At 35.6% G+C, this 23,250-nt stretch overlaps 1 protein-coding gene and 1 long non-coding RNA gene across 7 annotated transcripts in view; one reads left to right on the top strand and one right to left on the bottom strand.

The window, feature by feature from the left end:
* Positions 1–23,250, bottom strand: part of LOC113516749 (nuclear factor of activated T-cells 5) — a 156,816-nt gene that overhangs the window by 96,863 nt on the left and 36,703 nt on the right. The window contains exon 1 of one of the 6 annotated variants that reach the window (XM_031907768.2): positions 2,655–4,287. The exons of the other annotated variants lie outside the window; for them this stretch is intronic. The gene's annotated coding sequence lies outside the window, so the exon portion shown is untranslated. Of the gene's footprint in view, positions 1–2,654; positions 4,288–23,250 lie in introns of those variants that run through there. 6 annotated transcript variants of the gene reach the window in all.
* On the top strand, positions 7,766–13,896 carry LOC128202262 (uncharacterized). Its single transcript, XR_008253686.1, has 3 exons — positions 7,766–7,845; positions 13,139–13,212; positions 13,786–13,896. It is a non-coding gene; the product is annotated as an uncharacterized LOC128202262 (long non-coding RNA).

Below are 23,250 nucleotides of genomic sequence, written 5' to 3'. Positions count from 1 at the left end.
TTGTGTTTGCATGGCTGTGTTTCGGTTTGAAGAGTGAGATATGGTGTGAATTTACTGGGTACAGAGGAATAACACCTGAGTCCTCAGGAATGGCAACGCATGGGGGGTATCATGGGCGAAACAGTATACTCTGTTATGTCCATGGTACTGCTCATGTCTATAGGCGACGGTTACCACTTTCCATCAGGTGGGCCGTCAGCTTGTTTGCCATTCTAAGTTGTATAAAACAAAAAAAAATCGTGTTAATTCTATTGAATTCTTATTGAATTGAATAGTTTATATGAAGCTAAGTGATGGATATAGTGTAGGAGCTCTACAGGTCGTTTCAATTATAAACTAGGGCCCGAATGAAATACAAATATGATGTTAAAATTACATAATACATACTTTTTAAATATGTTAAAAATGTTAAAATATCATTTCTTTGGACTTTTATGGTAAGGTTTATGACGAGCGAAATGTTAAGCTCCATTTACTGGGCCGATTTAGGTATGAATAAAAACACGAAATTGAGTCTGAAAATTCGGAATTTCATTTCATGGTAGACCTCCTATAGAGTAGCTTTTGCTCGCGACTTCGCGTGATCGGCATATATTCACCGATCTAAATAAAAAGTTGGCTATATTTTCCTCCATAAATATACTAAATATCATAGTGATTTGCTTAACAAATGGCGCTATGAGGTAAAAAACAAACAAATACACATTTATATTATTATTAATAAAATTAAATGTGGTCTTCTCTCTGGAACTAGTATTAACTGTATATCTACACTAATAATATAAAGAGGAAAGCTTTGTATTTTTGTGTGTATGTTTGTAATGAATAAACTCAAAAACTACTTTGCCGATTTCAAAAATTCTTTCACCATTAGAAAGCTACATTCACCCTGAGTAACATAGGCTATATTTATTGGTAGGAAAGATTAGGGATCATTACTAAAACTTTAGTAACGTAACTCAAGGTGTAAAAAAATGCTATAAAAGAGATATTTTCGAAAGATTTCGTCGCGGGCGCTGCGAAAACTATTGGTGATATTTTTCGCAGCGCCCGCGATTGCTTGGGTACCTCTGTCCCATTCGTATTTCAACCGTGATGCAGTTGTGTTTGCATGGCTGTGTTTCGGTTTGAAGGGTGGGATATGGCGTGAATTTACAGGGTACAGACGAAAAACACCTGAGTCCTCAGCAATGGCAACGCATGGGGGGGTATCATGGGCGAAACAGTATACTCTGTTATGTCTATGCAAGAAGACCGCCTCTTGTACTACATTTATTGAAAACCCTTTAACGATTCATAAAATATTAGTGCAATATAGTGTTACACAAATATATAAATAAGTGTAGATAGTTAACAAACTTATTTCAACACGAGTCTATTATTATTTTTGTCGCGACAAATGTTTATCATAAGAACAGTAGATTCAGTCAATATAAGTGTGTTGTGATAATGTTCGTAACGTTATACAAACAACGCAGAGGTAAACTATGTGATTTTACATCAAAAACAATGTTATAATCGCATCAGTGTAGATATGTAACAAACACAATAATAGTTATTAAGCACTTTGTTGGTAACTACTAGATAATATAATTGTATTTGATTTAATAAAAATTTGTTTACGTTGTGGTACTTAATAAATATCGTAAATTGGATGACTAAGGTAAGCCACGTGACTACAACATGATATCGATTCGAATAATAATCGCTTTTAGTGGAAGAGATGTTATAAAAAAAAAATCAAACGATGTCTATGTTCAATCACGAGCGGTAAAAAGATAACGAAGTAAAATACGTTTTTTTTTTTTTTATATTATAAAGGTAGTAAACAAGCATACAGCCCGTCTGATAGTAAAAGATCACTGTAGTCTATGGACGCCTGCAATACTAGGGGTGTCACGTACGCGTTGCCGACTTGAAGACACCTTAATACACCCTTTATGAAAACATGGTAGAAACTTACATACACAGTCTAACCATAGATTATATAGATAGAGCATCGAACCTCAAAAACGAGTAAATTTTTTAACGTTTTTTAATCAGTGTTCTATATACTTACGCATAAAATGTATCTTGACGTACTATTTAATAAATAAAATGAGTATTCACACATAAAAAAAGATGCAGAATTTATAAGACAAAACTTATCATGTAAAATTGTGTTAAAAAATCGACCCGTTTTTCTCGAAGCATTTCTGTAGAGACTATCTATATAATATATAAGCCTAGCTAAGTTCACGTTTGTTACCATTGTATTATATAGGTGTTAAATTACCTCAAACACGCATTATATTTAAACAGTTAATTGTAACATTTTATTACCTAGCTGTACAGGTTCTTTAAATATCATCATTATTCGATTTACAATAAAGACTACATGAGTTGTGACATGAATAACCTATCAAATGACTATGTACTCATATACCTAAATACCTATTTTACACGTTCAACCTTATTTAAAAATTAATTCTATGATAAATAATATACACACTAAAGATCAATTACATTATGTAGTGTGTACCACAGAGCAAGGAATCACCATATAAATGTACCTATTTTGTATGAACACAAATGCAAATTAGGTTATATTTGTTAATGTATACAAAAAAAGTATCAAGGCAAAGGAAACAAAATATAATGCTATAGGTACGTACCAAATTTAAATCTATGCACATGAAATAAGAGTCCAATTGTCAATGCACTTTTTAAACTACACACTACACTGATACAGTGTATAATAACATATAATGCATACAAAAACACAGCTCTTGTTACAAACGCATCGGCGGTAGAATATAAACTGAGCGAGCGAAACGCAGCGTGCCGAGGTAAACACTATTATACAAATTTAATTGTAGATAATTAAGCGAAAACCACAATAGTGACGTCCGCGCGCCATTATCGGGCGTTACACGACGTTTTTCCGAGAAAAGCTATGGGCAAGGTTTCTCTGTCTATTCGTCTCAATTAAGTTAATGTAAGAGTATTGGGCACGGGATACGGACACTGACGGAGAGCTTTGCACTTACTGGCTTTTATTTTATTCTTGTATTATTAAAAAAAAAAAAAACATTAACTTACGTGTACTATTTAGTGTTACCATTACATAAAAATAACTTCATAAGATTTTTATGCATTGTCTCTGTATTACACACTAACAAACACATAACTAGTTTTGACTTGCGGTTTCGCTCGCGTTAATATTGATTTTGTTCAACAATTCTGATTGTTGGTATAGGTTTCTACATACAAAATAATTACAAAAAGAAACCCATCTCCTTTAAAGAGTAGTTTAAACAAAGAAATATGTATACTTTAATTATGAATTATAAATAATAATTCTGCAATGTTTTAAGCAAATCGGATGACGCAAAAAAGTTTTATCCATACAAAAATTACCTCTCCATCACTTCATTCCCTTTAAGTTTTTCGCAAGACAAAAGTCATTTGATAAAGTTGTATGTCCAAGTCATAAGAATTGGCAACACGTAAATTATGTTTTTAGAATTTTTTTTTACAACACATGGGCATACGAGCATGCGGCTCACCTGATGACAAGTGACTACCGCTGCCCATGATCACCCACAACACCAACGTCATTGCAGATGTGCTGCCGGCCTTTTAAAAAGGAATATACTCTTTTCTTGAAGGTTATGACGTATTTATGGCTTGCAGTAGCTATTAAATGGACTTGTTTTTGATGGGTGAAAATGGTATGGTAACCCCGCCTGCGCTAACGGGATATGCTGGCGGAGCACCAGTGAAGGGTGATAGATGAGAATGAAAACAGGCCAGTTAGTCCATCATGATGAATTCATCAGGAATTAACCATGATAGTTTCCAGGGGGAACCGCGAGGAGGTCGACCTGGTTGGGTATATTGCTAGCAATGGGATTCTCAGTCTCCATTACTAACAATTTCTTTCCCCCCTATTAAATGGACTATATGTTTTATTATTGCATAGGTATTTATTAAAAACAAGACATTTTAAGACTCTATCATAAATTTTAAAATTTGATAATAGAATGAAATTTAATAAGCCATGGCATAAGGATTTATGTCGGCCACACACGATAAACCAATATTATAGTAACGTATAATTAGAACTACAATGATCAATTGCAACTCATGTCGTGATTTATGGTAGCATATTTTTTTTTATACCATGAAGGTAGTGAACAAGCATACAGCCAGTGTAATGATAAACGGTTACTATACTTTTTTTTATACAACTTAGAATGGCAAACAAGCTGACGGCCCACCTGATGGAAAGTGGTAACCGTCGCCTATAGACACGAGCAGTATCATGTACATAACAGAGTATACAGTTTCGCCTATGATACCTCTCATGCGTTGCCATTTCTGAGGACTCAGGTGTTATTCCTCTGTACCCTGTAAATTCATGCCATATCCCACCCTTCAAACCGAAACACAGCCATGCAAACACAGCTGCTTCACGGTTGAAACACGAATGGGACAGAGGTACCCAAGCAATCGACTTTTGTACAAAGTCTCCCTCTGGTGTAACCTATAAACACTTGCAATTATCGCTGAATTTTCATATCAATCTACAAAAGCACTAATTTAATTGTTCAATAGCCATAATTACATTAATTTACATATTTTTTTATACTATGAAGATGGTAAACAAGCATACAGCCTGTCTGGCGGTAAACGGTTACTGTATCTTATGAACGTCTGCAACACTAGGGGTTACGTGTTGCCAACCTTGAAGAAATCTTAATACACTCTTTTTGATGCACCCCACACTGTCTCTAGGGAAAACCTCGACAAGGAGTTTATTTCAAAGCCTGTTTGTGGGAGAAAACGTATTCAGGGTAATGTACTCGTATGTAGTTGGAGACTAGAGTTTCAATTTACATTACCAGGTATTTGTCGTTGCAATTCCAAGTGTCAAGTTTACGCTGTATTAATGAAAATTCTCGAGTGTATAATGCTGACTTGATATACTGACATCATTGTTTGCAATTTGATACTCTATGTACGTACCTACCTAGTCTGTACCTATAGCTTCTATTTTATAATAAAGTTTGCTTTTAAAATATTTTTTTTCGTATTTACCATTACGTTCTAATTATTCATGACTACTATCATACTTTAGTCGAGGTGAGACTACACTAGTAGTATTACGTGGATATTAATTACCTAAACTGCCCACTATTGCAGGCGCAGGAATTTCGCGACTGACTCTTGGCCACAACAGAATATCAGCGTTTTGCTCTTTTAAGGGCAAAGCAATAAACTGAGGCAAAGCAATAAACTGAGTTGTGACCATTTTGTGTTACTATAGCACACGTATGAAGGAAAGGAAAGAAAGGAAATTGTTAGTTTATATATTTTGTTTTTTTTTTTTTTTGTTTTATTGCTTTTTTATTTTCATTCTTTTATCTCTTTTACTGTGTATTATGTGTATGTTTTTTTTATTGTAATTTGTGTGCTGTAAGTAATGTAAATAAATTATCTATCTAGCTATCATCTATCTATTGGACACGAGTTCCTCTCCAGAAGAGGCAATGTAAATTTCTGTGGGCACAACTCAGAACACTCAGACTCGAACCATTTCAAATTAGTTTGTTTCCTAAATTAGCCTGACCGGGAATAGAGGTCAGGATCACATTTATGCAAAGTAACGTGCCCACTAAGTGGTGGCCCATTCCTTGCCTTATAGTCCCAGCATAGAAAGGGCTATCCCATCCATTCCCGTGAGTGTCGTAAAAGTAAAAGTCGATTAAGGGAACTTAATACTTGAGGCAGCATTCTCTCTCTTAAACATCACCAATAGTCAAACTGCGGTTGCCAATACGCCTGCCAAACCAAACAACTACGGGCAGGACACTCCTTATTAGGAAGGCCTATGTTCAATAGCGCCCAACTTTGCGACGGGGAGGTCTGTTACTTATTAAAGAGTTTTCGAGTCCCTTACACTGACATATTGTGCATTTCTCTAGTTTCTTTAGGAGTCGTTATTATTAGCAATACCCGGGCAGATAACCGCCACATCGTTCCCGTGAAAACCACAATGATTCCTGGAGAATTCGCCTTTAAAAGACATGACTTTGTTCTCACCTATTTTCGTTTAATGGCTAATAAATGGAATGGCAACCCAGAATACACTATCGGTGTTGCCACTAGTTCTCGAGATAGCGTAGTCGAGGGTTACCAATTTAAAAAAAGAACATTAGTATAGGCGGGAGTGACATTACATTTTTTATAATAAAAAAAAAAAAATCCTACAACAGATAAAAATACACAATGTAGTAAATAAGACCAGTTCTGTCAATTATATGCACGATCTGCTTGTCTGCGCGTGTGCTAATCACATTATATAACAAATACGATAGGTTGTGTGTACTTAACTACTTAGGTACCTATACAATTATGCACACGGTACTAAAACGTGCGTCTTAAGAGGACTGGAAGCAGAGGATTTGTTTTTCAATGGATGATAATTAAATGGCTGTCGGTATACGTTGACTTCATCTTCAGGATGGTCAGATCACTGGCCCATCGTGGTGAATTCACTAGGTAGGAACACATCATAGGTTCACATAGTGGGATATCAGCGAGGATCAACTGCAGGCGTATTTAATAGGAGCCAAGTGGTTGCGCCCTCCCAGAATCGATTGATGCCCACCTCTGGATCCGAGTGAACTTCTCAGCTGAGAGTACATATGTGACTTTTGTAAAGGGCTGGAAAATTATCTAAAACATGCCAAAGAGATAAACTAAATTCAGTTGAACCATTGTGATGAATTAACCACAATAGTTTTTAGGAGACACTGCGTCAAGATTAATTTGACAGATATAGCAGAAGATATTGCTGGCTGGCTGGTTTCTCCAAATCAAATATTCTTTTATTGAATTGCCATTATGAGCGTGCATTGCGTAAACAACTTACAGCTTTACAAATTTGTAAAAAACACCTCGCCAGTATTTAATCAATGTCTAGCTAATCAGTGACTAATCTTTAAAAAAAAAAAAACAATCATTCAAGCATTATCCAAAAGAAAAAAGAGTGCCATTACCCGCAAAACATACGGAACAATTGAGAACAAATTCTTCTGTATTTTTTTGTGCCTTTGCACAATTACGTCGCCAATTCTGAAACTATTTCAATTGTTTTGTTTGCAATCGATAGAGTATATATTTGTGTTGATCCCGTGTTAATTTTGATGTCTATTAAAAATTATATTTCTACTACTTTCATTAGAATTACTGAAAATTTGTACTTTTTACTAGATATAAATTGGCAACACTCTCGCCCATTCGCAAAAAGATTTTTTTTTTACAACACAGGGGGCAAACGGGCATGCGGCTCACCTGATGGTAAGTGACTACCGCCGCCCATGATCACCCACAACACCAGCGGCGTTGCAGGTGTGCTGCCGGCCTTTTAAAAAGGAATATACTCTTTTCTTGAAGGTTATGTTGTCGTATCGGTTCGGAAATACTGTTGCTGGAAGTTGATTCCAAAGAATGGTGGTGCGTGGAAGAAAGTGCCTTGAAAAACGCACGGTGGAAGACCGCCACTCGTCCAGATGATTGGGATGAAACTTTAGTTTGTGACGGGTTGTATGGTGGTGGAAATCAGCAGCAGAATTCCACGACCAGATCAACTTGGTTATGTTCGTGCCGACTCGAACAACTACTAACGAATGAAATTAATAGCCGAATCATATTAGTACACAGACGACATTAGTGATTTTAAAATCATTCAAATAATGCTAATGTTTCAGGTCACACAGTTGAACACTCAGGTTATGGAATGAGGTCCCTGCCGAGGTTTTCCCAAGAGATTACAGCATGGGGTTCTTCAAATGAGGGGTAAAGAGGTTTTTTCAGGGTCGGCAACGCGCGCGTAATAAATACCTCTGGTATTACTACGGTAACCACTTTCCATCAGGTGGACCGTATGCTTGTTTGCCACCTCAGTGGTATAATATAATAATTAGTAGTTGGATTACTAAAGTCGCGTATCGTTAATCTAAGCATACAACATCTTGTCATTAGTGTTTTTACACTTTACGACTTAGAATGGCAAACAAGCTGACGGCACACCTGATGGGAAATGGTAACCGTCGCCTATAGACATGAGCAGTACCATAGACATGACAGAGTATACTGTTTCGCCCACGATACCACCTATGCGTATACACATAATACACAATGATAATAGCTGGTTTTTTTTTGCAAAATAAAAAGAAAAATATTTATTCATCTGTCGTTTAATATTAAGATTAAAGTTTACAAGAAAAGTTGTTGCTATACCGACAGCGTTGTCAGTACTAGTAACAAACAGACATTACGCGCTTTATTTACATCATGAAACACTTGTACCGGCCTATTTACTTTAAAATATCATTTGTTAATAAATATTATCAATATTAGCTTGTTGGAGCGGTCCGACTGATAATAGGATCGTTTAATGGTAGCAATAAATAAGCGATATACCTACTCACTTCCAAATAGTCTGCCGGACTCTGGTCGGCCATAATAATTTGTATGACTCCGGCTGTTTCATTTGCAAGTTCTTTGTCTGCGCCAATCAATACGATAGTTAGTACCAGATAGTGGCACTAATTGTTTATTCCTTCAACTAGAAAACTTTGTGTTACATTTATTTAATTCTTTAAAACGCCAAACGTAAAATCTATATTAATATAGCAAAGCGGAAGAGTATGTTTGTTTGAATGCAGTAGTCTCTGGAGCTGCAAGTCGGATTTAATTTTTTATTTGCTTATTCGAGTAAATTGAATATTTTTTTATTTAATGCTCGTTACTTTGCACTATGTGAACAAGGCTTTGAAAAATGACTAATGTAAGTCGAGCGGCAGCGTTAGTCATTTATTTAACCAGTGTTGCCAGATTTTTCGTAATTTTCGGTAAAAATTTTCTCCACGCAAAATTTTGGAGAAATTAAGTTCTCAGAGAAATTATTGGAGAAAAGTCAAATGGGCTTGGAGACTTTTGGGTAATTTTGTTGGAAATTTTGGATAATAGTTTTAGTATATGTAAACTCTGTACAGGTATATAATAAAGACAGAAAGAATAACTTTTTAAAAACCGATATAAGTTGTCATTAGATAAAAGTCTCGGAAATCGTATTGATTTGGAAAAAAATATTTAACGTTCAAAATTGGCATCTAGTAACCCTGCTCTTAACAAAACCGTAATAATAAGGATTTATTCTTATAAACTTACGTAGAAATACACAGTAGCTATGAGCGAATCCGACTACCAAATTAGTAATATACTAATTTCCGTATTCAAATAATTTTACTAATTAGTAACCAATTATAACGAAGTATTTACACTGTATCTGCTACTACTATATCACTACGTCGATGATAACAAGCGACACCCAAAAAAAAAAAACATAAATTTTCTATCATCTACATTCATTTCGTCGCAATTTTGTAATTTTTGCTACCAGTTTATTTTCTTTTACTTTAATGACTACTATCGATAATTGGTCATTTTTATAACATTTACATTGGCAACACTCTTGCCTATTAACGAAAAGATCGATTCGGCTATGTTCGTCTCAAATCGTACATCAATAACTACTAATAAATGAAATTAGATAAATAAAATTTGTAGTCGAATAATTTGAAAACCATTCGAATAATCCGAATGGTTTGCTCAGTCGAATAATTAGTACCTGGTCGAATGAGTTAAGTCGCGTATCGATAATATACAGTAATGATCACATGTCCAGTCGCTTTGCCTAACTGTCTTTCCTATTGTAGAGTTCACACACTTTGAACAATGTAAATCGGTCCTAATGCTTTGTTTACACTCATCTCGTCTTCGCACTAATGAGGCATAGAAGTGGGCAGTAAGAATCGTATAAATAAATCACTTGCGCTGGCACTGGTCGTGCAACTGTATTTCAAACAACTTCATCAAGGAAAAATGTCATTTGATCCACGTGTAGACCTAAATTACTATTATTATGGCCAAATTATGGATATTAGTAAACGGAGCACGAGTGACTGTTTACATTACACTATCTGGTCATTTGTCATTAATTAAACAAGGCGTAAATAAGTACACGCCGATAACGGCTTGATTTGTGGTTAGTAAATTATCGTTTCAGTTTGCGTTTACATTGTTGCAGAGGGATTGTTAGTAACGGGAGCGCTAGGCCCCAGCGCTAACAGTGCACCCTGTAAAGCGCTCCTCGCGATCTTTCTCGGAAACCATTTTGGCAAATTCCTAGCAAATGATCCAAGTGATCAAAATACCATCTTCACAGCTTCATCATTGGCCGGTGTTTAGTTACATTTTTTCGGTGATTTTATAATATTTTTGGGTATGGGAGAAAGGGATTGTTAGTAATAGAGACTGAGAATTCTATTGCTAGCAATATACCCAACCGGGTCGACCTCCTCGCGGTTCTCACTGGAAACTATCATGGTTAATTCCTGATGAATTCATCATGACGGGCTAACTGGCCTGTTTTCATTCTCATCTGTCACCCTTCACCGGTGCTCCGCCAGCGTATCCCGTTAGCGCAGGCCATTACCATGCCATTTTCACCCATCAAAAAAAATATTTTTGGGTATTTCACGAAATTTCTAATATCCTCATTTCCATGCGACGTAGTCGCTATGTCAAGCAGACCTATAATCAACACAATGCATGTATATATATATATATATATATATATATATATATATATATATATATATATATATATATATATATATATAGTATGTATGTGTACTACTTAAAGTATGATGGCGCAATAGAGAATAAATAAATAAAATAGATATGTAATGTTAATTATAGAATAGCCCTTTACTATTTTATCTATAGCAGATAGCAAGGAAACGAGTTGACTGACATCACAAAATGTACTTTAACAATATCACAATAAGAATTATTCTTCATAGCAACACACGGGTCGTTTTCTTTCAGTTTTATCACAATTTTATATATGGTTAGACATGAGCCGTACTTTATTGATGTTGTAGGCGTAACTCTTAAAGGTACATTTTATTATTTATTCTACTTACTAAGAGTGGAGTCCAAAATTATATTTACCTGAAACAGAAAAAAAATTAACGGTTAGAAAATATCTAGAATATTCCAGTAATAGGTTAAGGGATAATGCCATTTTGAACAAGTTATTAATTCACTTTTGCGCCACCTACCCACTCCAATTTGTTCTCCTTTAAGAAATTGCCCTAACAATAAAACTATCTTTTGTACCATTATGTATATATATTTTAATTTTTTTGATGAAAAAGTATCAACAAAATCTATTCAGAATTGATAAAGATATCGCGTGACATGGCGTACACGCAAAAAAATTGCCTAACATATGTTTTTTTTTAAACGTTTGCTTTGCTTTTAAAAATTTTAATACCTACTTGATAATTTTTATCATAATATAAACCAAGGATTCTCAAAGTGGTCGATATCGACCCCGCGGGGTCAAAATCAGTTTCCCAGAGGTCAACATAGACGAAAACAAATTTTGGAGATCGACGAGAATTAAAATAAGACCTGTATTAATTAATACAGAAATCTTATTTGAATCTTTTAAGATGCTACAATTTTATTATTATAATGTTAGTAAGATTACTTTCAGACTTGTAGACATAGACAAGAAATTTAAATACAGTAGTAAAAAAAAATATGGGCTAGTAAACTGTCGACTGTTTTTTGATACGTGACACTTCATATAAAAGTGTGTCATCCAGTACCAGCGTCTGACCAATAAGGTACATAACATAACGTCCGGTTTACTGTATATAATTATTTTTCGAGTATTAGGTACTCGTTCAACCTTCCCCAGTCCCGGATAACCTTTATAAATATGTTAATAACAGAGAAAGGTCGAATAAATGGTGAGTTAATGTTAACTGAAACCGTTTTAAAGATGTGCTCTACCACAAATTGTTGATTCTTGATTCCAGTGCATCGTATATTTGGAAATATTTGATTCCGTTTTATTTAATAGTGATCGTTGATACGTATTATTGGCAGTTCCATACTATTTTCTATATTTTTTAATTTACTAAGTAGTTTTTTATACTGTGTGAATTTACTGGGTACGGAGAAATAACACCTGAGTCCTCAGGAATGGCAACACATGGGGGTATCATGGGCGAAACAGTATATTCTGTTATGTCCATGGTACTGCTCATGTCTATAAGTGACGGTTACCACTTTCCATCAGGTGAGCCGTCAGCTTGTTTGCCATCCTTTTGTATAAAAAAAATCTATACTTATAATAAATCTGTAGAGAGGTCAATTCTGTACATAGAAATATATTTCCAAAATAACTATCAGGGGGTGATTAGTGATCGATACTGATGCCACAAATGCAATCAGTAAAATTTTTGTCTGCCTGCCTGTATGTCCGTTATAGAAACAAAAACTACTCGACGGATTTTAACGAAACTTGGTAGTTATTCTTCATACTCGTGGGCAGGTTATACTCGTAGTATACTTTTCATCACGCTACGATCAATAGGAGCAGAGCAGTGAAGGGAAATGTTAAAAATGTCCACCCGTGCGACGCCGGGACGGGCCGCTAGTTCTTGAATAATATTGTAGCTTAATTTATTGTTTTTTTTTTTTTTTATATCTACTACTACTGCTATGGCAACGCATGGGCGAAACAGTATGTGTGTGTACTGTTATGTCCATGGTACTGCTCATGTCTATAGGCGACGGTTACCACTTTCTATCAGGTGGGCCGTCAGCTTGTTTGCCATTCTAAGTTGTATAAATATATATATATATACAGGGTATATAGCTACCAATGGGACTTTTAAACCCCATTACTAACAGTCACTATTCCCTCCATAAGTGTAAATTCCAATTACTACCGCTAAACTTGTATGGAGGGGGGAATGGGATTGTTAGCAATGGAGTTTGACAGCTCCATTGCTAGCAATAACCTATTAGGTCGACCTCCACGTGGTTCCCCCTGGAAACCGTCGTGAACAGTTCTTGTTGATTTCGTCACGATGGGCTAACTGACCTGCTTCATCCTCACCTATCACCGCTCACTGGTGCCCCGCCAGTGTATACCGATAGCGCAGAGGGGGTAACCATACCATTTTCACGCATAAAAAAAAAATCTCTCTCTGATTTTCAGTTCGTCCAGAATGGGAACGTTAATTCGAAAGGTAGTCCAAGGTATTTGCAGCAGTCGTCGCCATATATTGATACGTACGTGTTAATATTTATTTGCGACAATTTTCAATTTTTTATAACCGCATAATTATAATAGTTTTAGAGTGCTGTTGGGGCTACCTCGCTTTTGTAGCGCTTCTAGCATGTTTGCTCAATCTCGCGTAGATGATTACTATGCTATAAGGAGAAAGAGAACTGCATCATTGCTACACAGGGTTAGGACAAGCACCAACAGCATTCTAAAAGTAATAGGCGATAAATATAACTCGCCTATAATTGGACATTTCATTCAGATGCTGTTTAGTCGGCTGGCTCACATCTGAGTGAACTGCTTTAATTAATTTGCTTTTATTTTTTACTAACATAGTTTGTAAGAAAACTGTTACTAACAAAATGGACCAAATTGTAGTGTGAGTAATAAAGTATAATTATGTTATTATAATTAAGTTTCTGTTTTGCCAAAGGTTGACTGGGAGAGAATGCTATATAGTATTAAGTCCACCTTTTGTACCAGACATTTTTTTTTTATATGTGATCAATAAAGAATGAATAAATAAATAATAATACTAACACATCGTACTGAAATGGAGTACCATTATTTACTTTTAGATCTAGAAGTATCACATCGCACTACGAGTATAAGCGAATCGTCCCAGTTACACGCGGTGCATTCGCAAGGTTGCAGCAAATGCAACACAGATGCGATGCGCGTGCGCCCACGTCACTGTAAACATTTTATAATTAACTACCTACATATACCTAGATATGCCACTATCATATATATCTACTATCATACTATAGTAACTTTTTTTTATACAACTTAGAATGGCAAACAAGCTGACGGCCCACCTCATGGAAAGTGATAACCGTCGCCTATAGACATGAGCAGTACCATGGACATAACAGAGTATACTGTTTCACCCATGATACCCCCCATGCGTTGCCATTCCTGAGGACTCAGGTGTTATTCCTCCGTACCCAGTAAATTCACGCCATATCCCACCCTTCAAACCGAAACACAGCCATGCAAACACAACTGCTTCACGGTTGAAACACGAAATGAAAATTAGCCTATCGTGATGTATATATCTGGAATTCAGCACGATGGTTTTCAATGGGGACCACATGGAGGTCGACCTGACAGGGTATTTTGCTAGAAATAAGACTGGTAGTCCGTATTACTAACAATTCCCTCCCCCCCCCCCCTCGGAATCTGTACAAAATCATCAGCGTAGGTACTCGCGACTCCAAGCAGTTTACCTTCTAAGTTTTGATTTGGGAGGAGAAGGGATTGTTAATAATGGGGATTAGTAGCCCCGTCGCTAGCAATACAGGTCGACCTCTTCTCGGTTCCCCCTGGAAATCATTCTATTCTGTTCCAAGAGAATTCATCACGATGGGCTTTCTGACCTGCCTTTTCATTCTCATCAATCATCCCTCACTGGTGCATCGCCAGCGTATATCGTTACAGCAGGCGGGGTTACTATTTCATTATCATCCAATTGGAAAAAAGGTATGGTTTAAACCGCAGCTTGTACAGTTTATGTCACTAGATCTTAATGAATAAACAAATTATTTAATTAATTAATGAATAAATAAACAAACAAACGAATAATTGACACAACCATAAAACAAACTGCTGGTGTCCAATGGTAGTAATGAAAAATCAATTGATTTATAACTAATTTAATTTAGAATGTTTCTGTTATATTTTCAACAAGACTTGCTTATTTTTACTTTAAGTTCCATCAATCGGAATAGTTTATTTATTTATTCATAATATATTACGTATTTTTTGCAAGGTTTACAGATTTATCAATGCACTCACCAAAAATTAATAAATGGAACATTATAAATACGATACAATAACGGAAAAATAATAATAGTGATAAAAAATAAATGCAATTATGCCATAAAAAATAAACATTCAAAATGCATTTGTGCGTAATTTGTTACCGCTCTGCGAAAGTCTGTGGCAGTACAGTAACAGTTACAGATCTACATACTAAATAATATTACAAGAACATTGATGTTTTTTTATACAATTTAGAATAGCAAACAAGCTGACGGCCCACCTGATGGAAAGCGGTAACCGTCGCCTATACACATGAGCAGTACCATGGACATAACAGAGTATACTGTTTCGCCCATGATACTCCCCATGCGTTGCCATTCCTGAGCTGGCTGTTATTACTCTGTACCCAGTAAATTCACTGCCATATTCCACCCTTCAAACCGAAACACAGCCATGCAAACACAACTGCTACACGATAGAAACACGAATGGCACAGAAGCGCCTAAGCAAACGACTTTTGTACAAAGTCTCTCTAAATGTTTATAGCAATAGCCTGCCTGGCATTAGAAGCGGCTCTGATATATCTGGAGTCGGATTAAATACCAGTAATATAATTTTGTATGTAAGCATTTTTTTTATAGATGAAAATGGTATGGTAACCCCGCCTGCGCTAACGGGATACGCTGGCGAAGCACTAGTGAAGGCTGATAGATGAGAATGAAAACAGGCCAGTTAGCCCATCATGATGAATTCATCAAGAATTAACCATGATAGTTTCCAGGGGGAACCGCGAGGAGATCGACCTGGTTGGGTATATTGCTAGCAATTCTCCATTACTAACAATCCCTTTCCCCCCTGTATGTAAGCATTAGGGTTATAACATTGATTTGGTTTTTACTGTCATAATGTTATAACTATTTTAATGAATAAATTAATATTTTTTTTACTGGATGATAATGGAATGGTGGGGTCACCACCTGCGCTATCGGTATACACTGGTCGGCCACCAATGAGGGATGATTGGTGAAGAAGAAAAGGCAAGTCATTTAGCCCATCATTAGATAAATTAGTCACGATGGTTTCCAGGGGGCACCGCGTGGAGGTCACCCTGATAGGGTATATTTATAGCAATGGGGACTAACCTCCTCATTACTAACAATCCCTTCCCTCATGTATTATTATAGATAAGTACCACACAATCACATTAATAGCCTGATCTGAAGCTAGGACCTTGTATTATGAGCATCCAAGCAAAGTACCACTGGCGGCATAGCCAAGAACAATCAAACCAAAGTAATTCAAAAAAGTTCGATTCCTAAATTGATCCAAATGGGAATCAAAACAGGGAACTTATTTACGTAAAGCTACGTATTTACCACTGTGCAAATTGAGTGAACATTTAAGAGGTATCATGAGTCATGACCCAAATTATTTTTATTACAGGAGTGGGTTAGGCTTCGGTAGCCGCATACTGTCAGTGTATTTGTTATGTAAAACCAAACTACAAAGGTGACGAATACAAACACTTGATTACCCGCACAACTCTCAAAACACAAAGAGCGCATTCTAATCTCGGCGTGTAGCCAGGGCCGGATTATTCACCAGGCAATGTAGGCGACCTCCTAGGTGTCCCCGCAAGGGGCCCCGCGCCCAGATAAAACTTTTTTTTTCGACAAAATTTCTTTAAATTCATTTATTTATTTACTAATACTTTATTGTACACAAAAATTACATTGTTATATAATATTTTATTTTGCATAAAGATGTAACAACAGGCGAGCTTAACTCTGTCAGAGTTCTCTTCTAGCAAACCATGAATGGAAAGGAGCATTAGTTAAGTGAAATTTATTTGTTAAAATTTATATTTAATAAACTATGAATGAAAATATTATCACTTTGTTTTCTTTTTATATTACATTGTCATATTTCAATATATTTCGTAACACGTTTAAAGTTATTATATGTAAAATAATATAATAGACCTATTGAAGTCAGAAAAGACAAAATGTTAGGACATTTGATACGATACAACGAATATATAAACATTATAATTGAAAGCAAGAAGAAGGAAGGCGAGGAAAGGAAAGACCAAGGCATAGTTACATCAGATAGATCAAGGAAAAATTGTTGTCGTGTCGTATCAAGAAGTGAAAAGACTCGTTGAAAATCATAGTGAGTGGCAAGGGCTCTATCAACAATAGCGCAGTTCTGAAACAGGAAGTAATAATATAACATTATTAGCTGACTCGGTAAACGTTGTTTTACCATATACATTATTTCGAGAACTATACATGAAAATTTATCCTACTACAATTATTATATTCGATTGCCATCTTGCAACCCTATTGTGACATATAAAAGTCGCGATTAAAGAACAGAAGTTGATCGTAAAAGCGTGAAAATTTGTATTTGTATGTATTTTTAATGCAAAATTATAATAGAATAAAAAAAAAAAATGTTAAAAAAATATATAGGGGTAGATCACCCTTATCATTGAGGGGTATGAAAAATAGATGTTGGCCGATTCTCAGACCTACCCAATATGCACACAAAATTTCATAAAAATCGGTAAAACCGTTTCGGAGGAGTTTGGTATCAAACAGACTATGAATAAAAATAAATATTGTTTTAATTATTTGTCGTGTGCCAATAAACCTAAGATAATTACATGCTAAAAAAAAAAACACCGCGACACGAGAATTTTATATATTGAATTATTTGTAAGCATTGTCTAGGGGTCCCGACATGCCGGCCATGCCTTAATTCGGCCCTGCATGTACCTTTAAAGTACAAATGTGTCACATTGTCGAAATAAAAGTTAAACGTAGCACTTTGTCAAATGCGTACTTCCAACTCTGTTCACTATTTGAGCGTAAACATTGTCTAATTACAAAATAAATACACGAGAGTTTGATTATCGGGCACTCGAGACGGGGTCGTTACTCTCACTTGCAGACGGTCTAACATATTATATTTATAATATTGTTATGCGCAGATATAAGCTGCGAAACATGACTTATATTTGCGCAAACAAATTTGTACCTAACTTGAGAACAAAGACGTTTTATTTTTAAACGACTTTGAAAAGGAGGCTCTCGATTCTACAGTATTATTTTGGTTATATCCATTCTGAACCGATTTGATTGATAATCTTTTTGCAATCGATTGCAGTTACTTTTGTATTGAATTCATGTTATTGAGAGGCATAATGTAAGACACTCGATCTATGTATATAAAGATCTAGAGTTCTAAATTTGAATACTGGGTGGAAATGAATTGTTAGTAATGGAGACTGAGAATCCTATTGCTAGCAATATACCCAACCAGGTCGACCACCTCGCGGTTCTCCCTGAAAAATTCATCATGATGGATTCATCATGATGGGCTAACTGGCCTGTTTTCATTCTCATCTATCACCCTTCACTGGTGCTCCGCAAGCGTATACCGTTAGCGCAGGCGGGGTTACCATACCATTTTCACTCATAAAAAAATTTTTAATACTTTCAACTAACTTTTTTCACGCTAACGAATATTGAATTTCAAAAATACAAATTAAATAAACCATATCTACGAATACATGGAGTACGTATCAAGTTACAATGAAGTTAGAACTTGAAAGAGCACAACAATTTTTATGTTACATTTATTAATAGGCAATGCCCTGTTCATTATATATAGGTATTGTTGTAACTAATTATGGTATACTGTTCAGAAAGATAAATAAAGGAATATAATTATGTAATCTTAACACACAGTCCATACACAAATCCATTCAGTAATATCGTACACCCATATTTAGAGGGAGACTTTGTACAAAAGTCGATTGATTGAGTACCTCTGTCCTATTCGTGTTTCAACCGTGAAGCAGTTGTGTTTTCATGGCTGTGTTTCGGTTTGAAGGGTGGGATATGGCGTGAATTTACTGGGTACAGAGGAATAACACCTGAGTCCTCAGGAATGGCAACGCATGGGGGGTATCATGGGCGAAACAGTATACTCTGTTATGTCCATGGCACTGCTCATGTGTATAGGCGACAATTACCACTTTCTATCAGGTGGGCCGTCAGCTTGTTTGCCATTCTAAGTTGTATAAAAAAAAGATAAAAAATATCATAGAAATAGGAAAAATAATGCTGTCGCGTTGTACATGTTGTTCATATCTATTTATTAATCCTTATCCAAATAAATTATTTTGTATTCAAGATTATTTCAATACCTGCAGATTACTTTTTGAATTTTTCAAATCGTAGGTATATTACATTTGAAAGATATTATGTTTAAAAGTCAGATATAGAAAAGTGCTAACGCGGCCGTCCGCGTCGGACGTGTCGGGGCGGGCACATCAATAGGTAGCTAGGTAGAATCAGATAAGAATGTAAAATGTTGTAAAAATGTCTACCCGTGCTACGCCGGGACGGGCCGCTAATATTTCATTATATAAATATTAGTAAAAACGTATTGTTACTTTAGTTCACAATAAAACAATGTGGTAAAACGACTTGATATTTCAATTTCTAAAACAGATCGAGAAAAAACAATTTTGAACGTTACGTGCTACAACAATACTCTTAAGTGTAATTCTTTAGCTATCCCAATAATTAAGTACTGCCTTCGGGAGTCACTGTTCATTTCAAAGGTCGATTGTTAGAGAGTGCTTCTAACATTACTTTTGTTATTAATAAATAAAGAAAACTGTGAAATAAGCATTTATTATGATGCAGTAGTTATTGTATTTTTTTTTTTTGTTTATGTCCAGTAGGCTTATCATGAAATGATTTCCGAAATTTCGGGAACGAAATTTGATGTTAAAATTACATAATACATGCCGTTTAAAATTATTAAAAATGTTAAAATATCGTTCCTTTGGACTATTAGAATAGGATTTATGATGAACGAAATGTTAAGCTTAATTTACTGGGTCGATTTCGGCACGAACAAAAACACGAAATTGAGCCCGAAAATTCGGAATTTCATTTCATGGTAGACCACCAGATTGTTTGTACGAGATTGCTTTTAAGCGATAAGGCCGCCTATTGTATATGCACATTCTAAAACGTCGGGTTTTCGCCGCAGTACTAGTGTCTCTGCTAGTAACGCTCATCGTACTATGTGCAGGGTAGTTGGGGTGGACATTTGTCGGTGACTTCCGTAAACGTTGTTCCTTAGTTAACTGTTGGCGCCGAACCCATTTGGCGTGCACTCTGAAAGTCAACCGGCGATCCATTTCCACCCCTAAGTAGGTGACGGTGCGAGACCACTCGATCGGGTTGTCGAGTACGCGTAGCTGCGGCGGAAGTTTCTTGAGATTGAATGAGATCGCCTGTGTCTTGCGCACATTCACCGACAGGCGGTGAACTGCACATAGAACACAGGCGATAAGCAACTTCCTTAAGTGACACCTGCTCGGATGGGATGCTCACCCGAACAGGTTAATGCAAATTCTGTATAAATACTCCTCGTTTACAAAGTTTTGTACTCTCTAAAAACTAGAAAAATATACTGGCGTCTTCAGCTGGAGGCGTGTACCACAAAAAAAAAACTGGCTTCAGTTGTGGTAAAACCAGAGGGCCTACCATGAAATGTTTTCCGAAATTTCGGAGCCAAACGAAACAGAAATTTGATGTTAAAGTTACATAATACATGCCGTTTGGAAATATTAAAAATGTTAAAATATTGTTCCTTTGGACTTTTATGATAGGATGTATGACAAACGAAATGTCAAACTCCACTTATTGGTCCGATTTTGGTATAAACAAAAACACGAAATTGAGTCCGAAATTTCGGAATTTCATTTCATGGTAGACCCGCAGTTCATTTGATTTAAAAACTAATCTACTAAAATGATTAATATAATTTATTGGGACCAATTTGAAAGTATATTTTTTTATTTAAAAAAAGAATTTCCAAATTGGTTAAACAATTGATGGAGTTATAAGGTAACAAATTAAAAAAAAAACAACCGAATTGAGTAGCATTTTTTGGAAGTCGTTTGAAAATGAGTTCTAAGTACTCCTAATTTAGTTCCGGCTGGACTGTATGTAGGTAAGATACTTTACTAGTATTAGTATGTAGTATTTGGTGAAAAGGTTTCTACATTCACTCGCCAGTTTTTATTACCTTCGCACGAAACGCTATAAAACTGGGGTCAAACTGTTTTAAATTACCATAGAATAGAAATTAGGCACATAAAACTTTTGAATGAGCACATTTTGCAACGTGATTCCATAAGGTTTTAAAATATATCAGACTACATGAATCAGTATTTATATATATAAAATTTATTTAATGACATTTAATAATTTAATTCCATTTTAATATTTATCAAACACAAAACATTCTGTGGTTGCCTATAAATGTAAGAATATACATATATATATATATATACTGCTGAACGTAGTCATCCCCCATAGACACAAGGAATAGGTCACAAGGAATGGTCTTGAGCCACCTGCATCCACTGACTCCCTACAATGCATTTGAGGTCGTCACACCATTTAGTGGGGAGTCGTCCTACAGTGCTGAATCTGTACATATACTATATGTTAAATTAGGACATAATGTATGTGTGTATCAGATTTTATTTAAATTCGTTCTATAGTTTTTACATGAAAAAAACAAAAAAACACCAATCCGTTCTCACAAACTATCACATATAATTAATTAATTAATAAAAAATAATTAAAACCATCACGTATAATTAATTAATAATTTATAAGTACAATAATTAATGCTCCTTTCCACTCAGGGTTTGCTGGAGGAGAACTCTTACAGAGTTAAGCTCGCCTGTTGTACATTTTCATTTAATATAGACATTAAATATGTAATTTTTATGTACAATAAAGTATGAATGAATAAAATAAACAAAGAAATAGGATTTGATAATAACTAGCCACCAGGCGGTAATTGTAAATACTCTGCAATATTTATCAGATAATAGATTTGAAATTCTGAGTTGCTTATCTAAGTGCCGTTATATGTGCCTATTTGTTGTGATAACAACAGGGATTATACTATTATAAAAAATATTTTACTTTTTTTCTCAGGCAACATTGTTAAATAAAAAAAAAACACCAGACACTATTTCCCCATATATATATATATATATATATATATATATATATATAACGTAACTTAAATAACATAATACGAGTAAATAACCTAACTTGTTTGACTTTTACGTTATTTCTTGTTTACGTTACATTCATACTTGTAGATTTATTATAAAAATATTCACCTGAGATCTTTGCGTATGCATCATAATTATTGGACACCTAAAGTGTTGCACTAAAAATGAAATCACTAACAGAATTATTAATGAAAAAAAAAATTTAAAATCAAGAGCTGTGAAGCGGCACACGTCATCACGACGACAGCGAATGCGCACGCGTCGTAGATCGTTCTCAAGGACCAATGATAATAATTGCGATTAGATAAGGAGGTAGCCTCAAGATCCGAGACTATGTGATAACGTGTGAAACTACACTTGGCGTTATGCAAATTAAACTTTACTACAGATAGTGTACTTAGTAACATCTCGTAGGTGGCAGAAATCATGGTCGCAGAAAGACGGACTGCATGATTGATAAGGAAAGGAGGAAGTGTAACTCGATGTAGTTTTATCAGTACATATTATATATTGGCGATCTGACCCTCAAAACAGCAAAATACGGTTAGAAAAAAAAACAGCTCATTAGTATACCAGCCACTCGCCCCAATTTCGCACGGACGTAACACGTTAATAGAGTGGGGAAAGCGATTGTTAGTAATGAAGACTAAGAATCTCATTGCTAGCAATATACCCAACCAGGTCAACCTCCTCGCGGTTCCCCCTGGAAACTATCATGGTTAATTCCTGATGAATTCATCATGATGGGCTAACTGGCCTGTTTTCATTCTCATCTATCACCCTTCACTGGTGCTCCGCCAGCGTATCCCGTTAGCGCAGGCGGGATTACCATACCATTTTCACCCATAAAAAAAAAATATACGACAATAGATCATTTTTGTTTTCGATCTGTACTTGCTGTTAGCTGCAGGTGGCCTTGACAGCTTCACCGAACACGTGAGTGAGTTGGGGTGAGTGCAGATGGCAGTTCAAGCCCGCGAGATGGGAGCGACGAAGTGTCGAATTACCGATGAACTGCAGCACCATTTATCGGAATAAAAATAAAAAAATCATTAAAATCGGAGAGGTTTTGGAGATCAATATGAACGAACATCGTGATACAGGATTTTTATATATTAATACTAGCCGTAACCCGCGGCTTGGCTCGCGTGAG

This window comes from Galleria mellonella, unplaced genomic scaffold (genome assembly GCF_026898425.1).
Source record: "Galleria mellonella isolate WM207_F2 unplaced genomic scaffold, CSIRO_AGI_GalMel_v1 utg83, whole genome shotgun sequence".
Lineage (NCBI taxonomy): Eukaryota > Metazoa > Arthropoda > Insecta > Lepidoptera > Pyralidae > Galleria > Galleria mellonella.
Note: the sequence above shows the minus strand (reverse complement) of the source record. Positions and strands in the feature narration are given on the sequence as shown.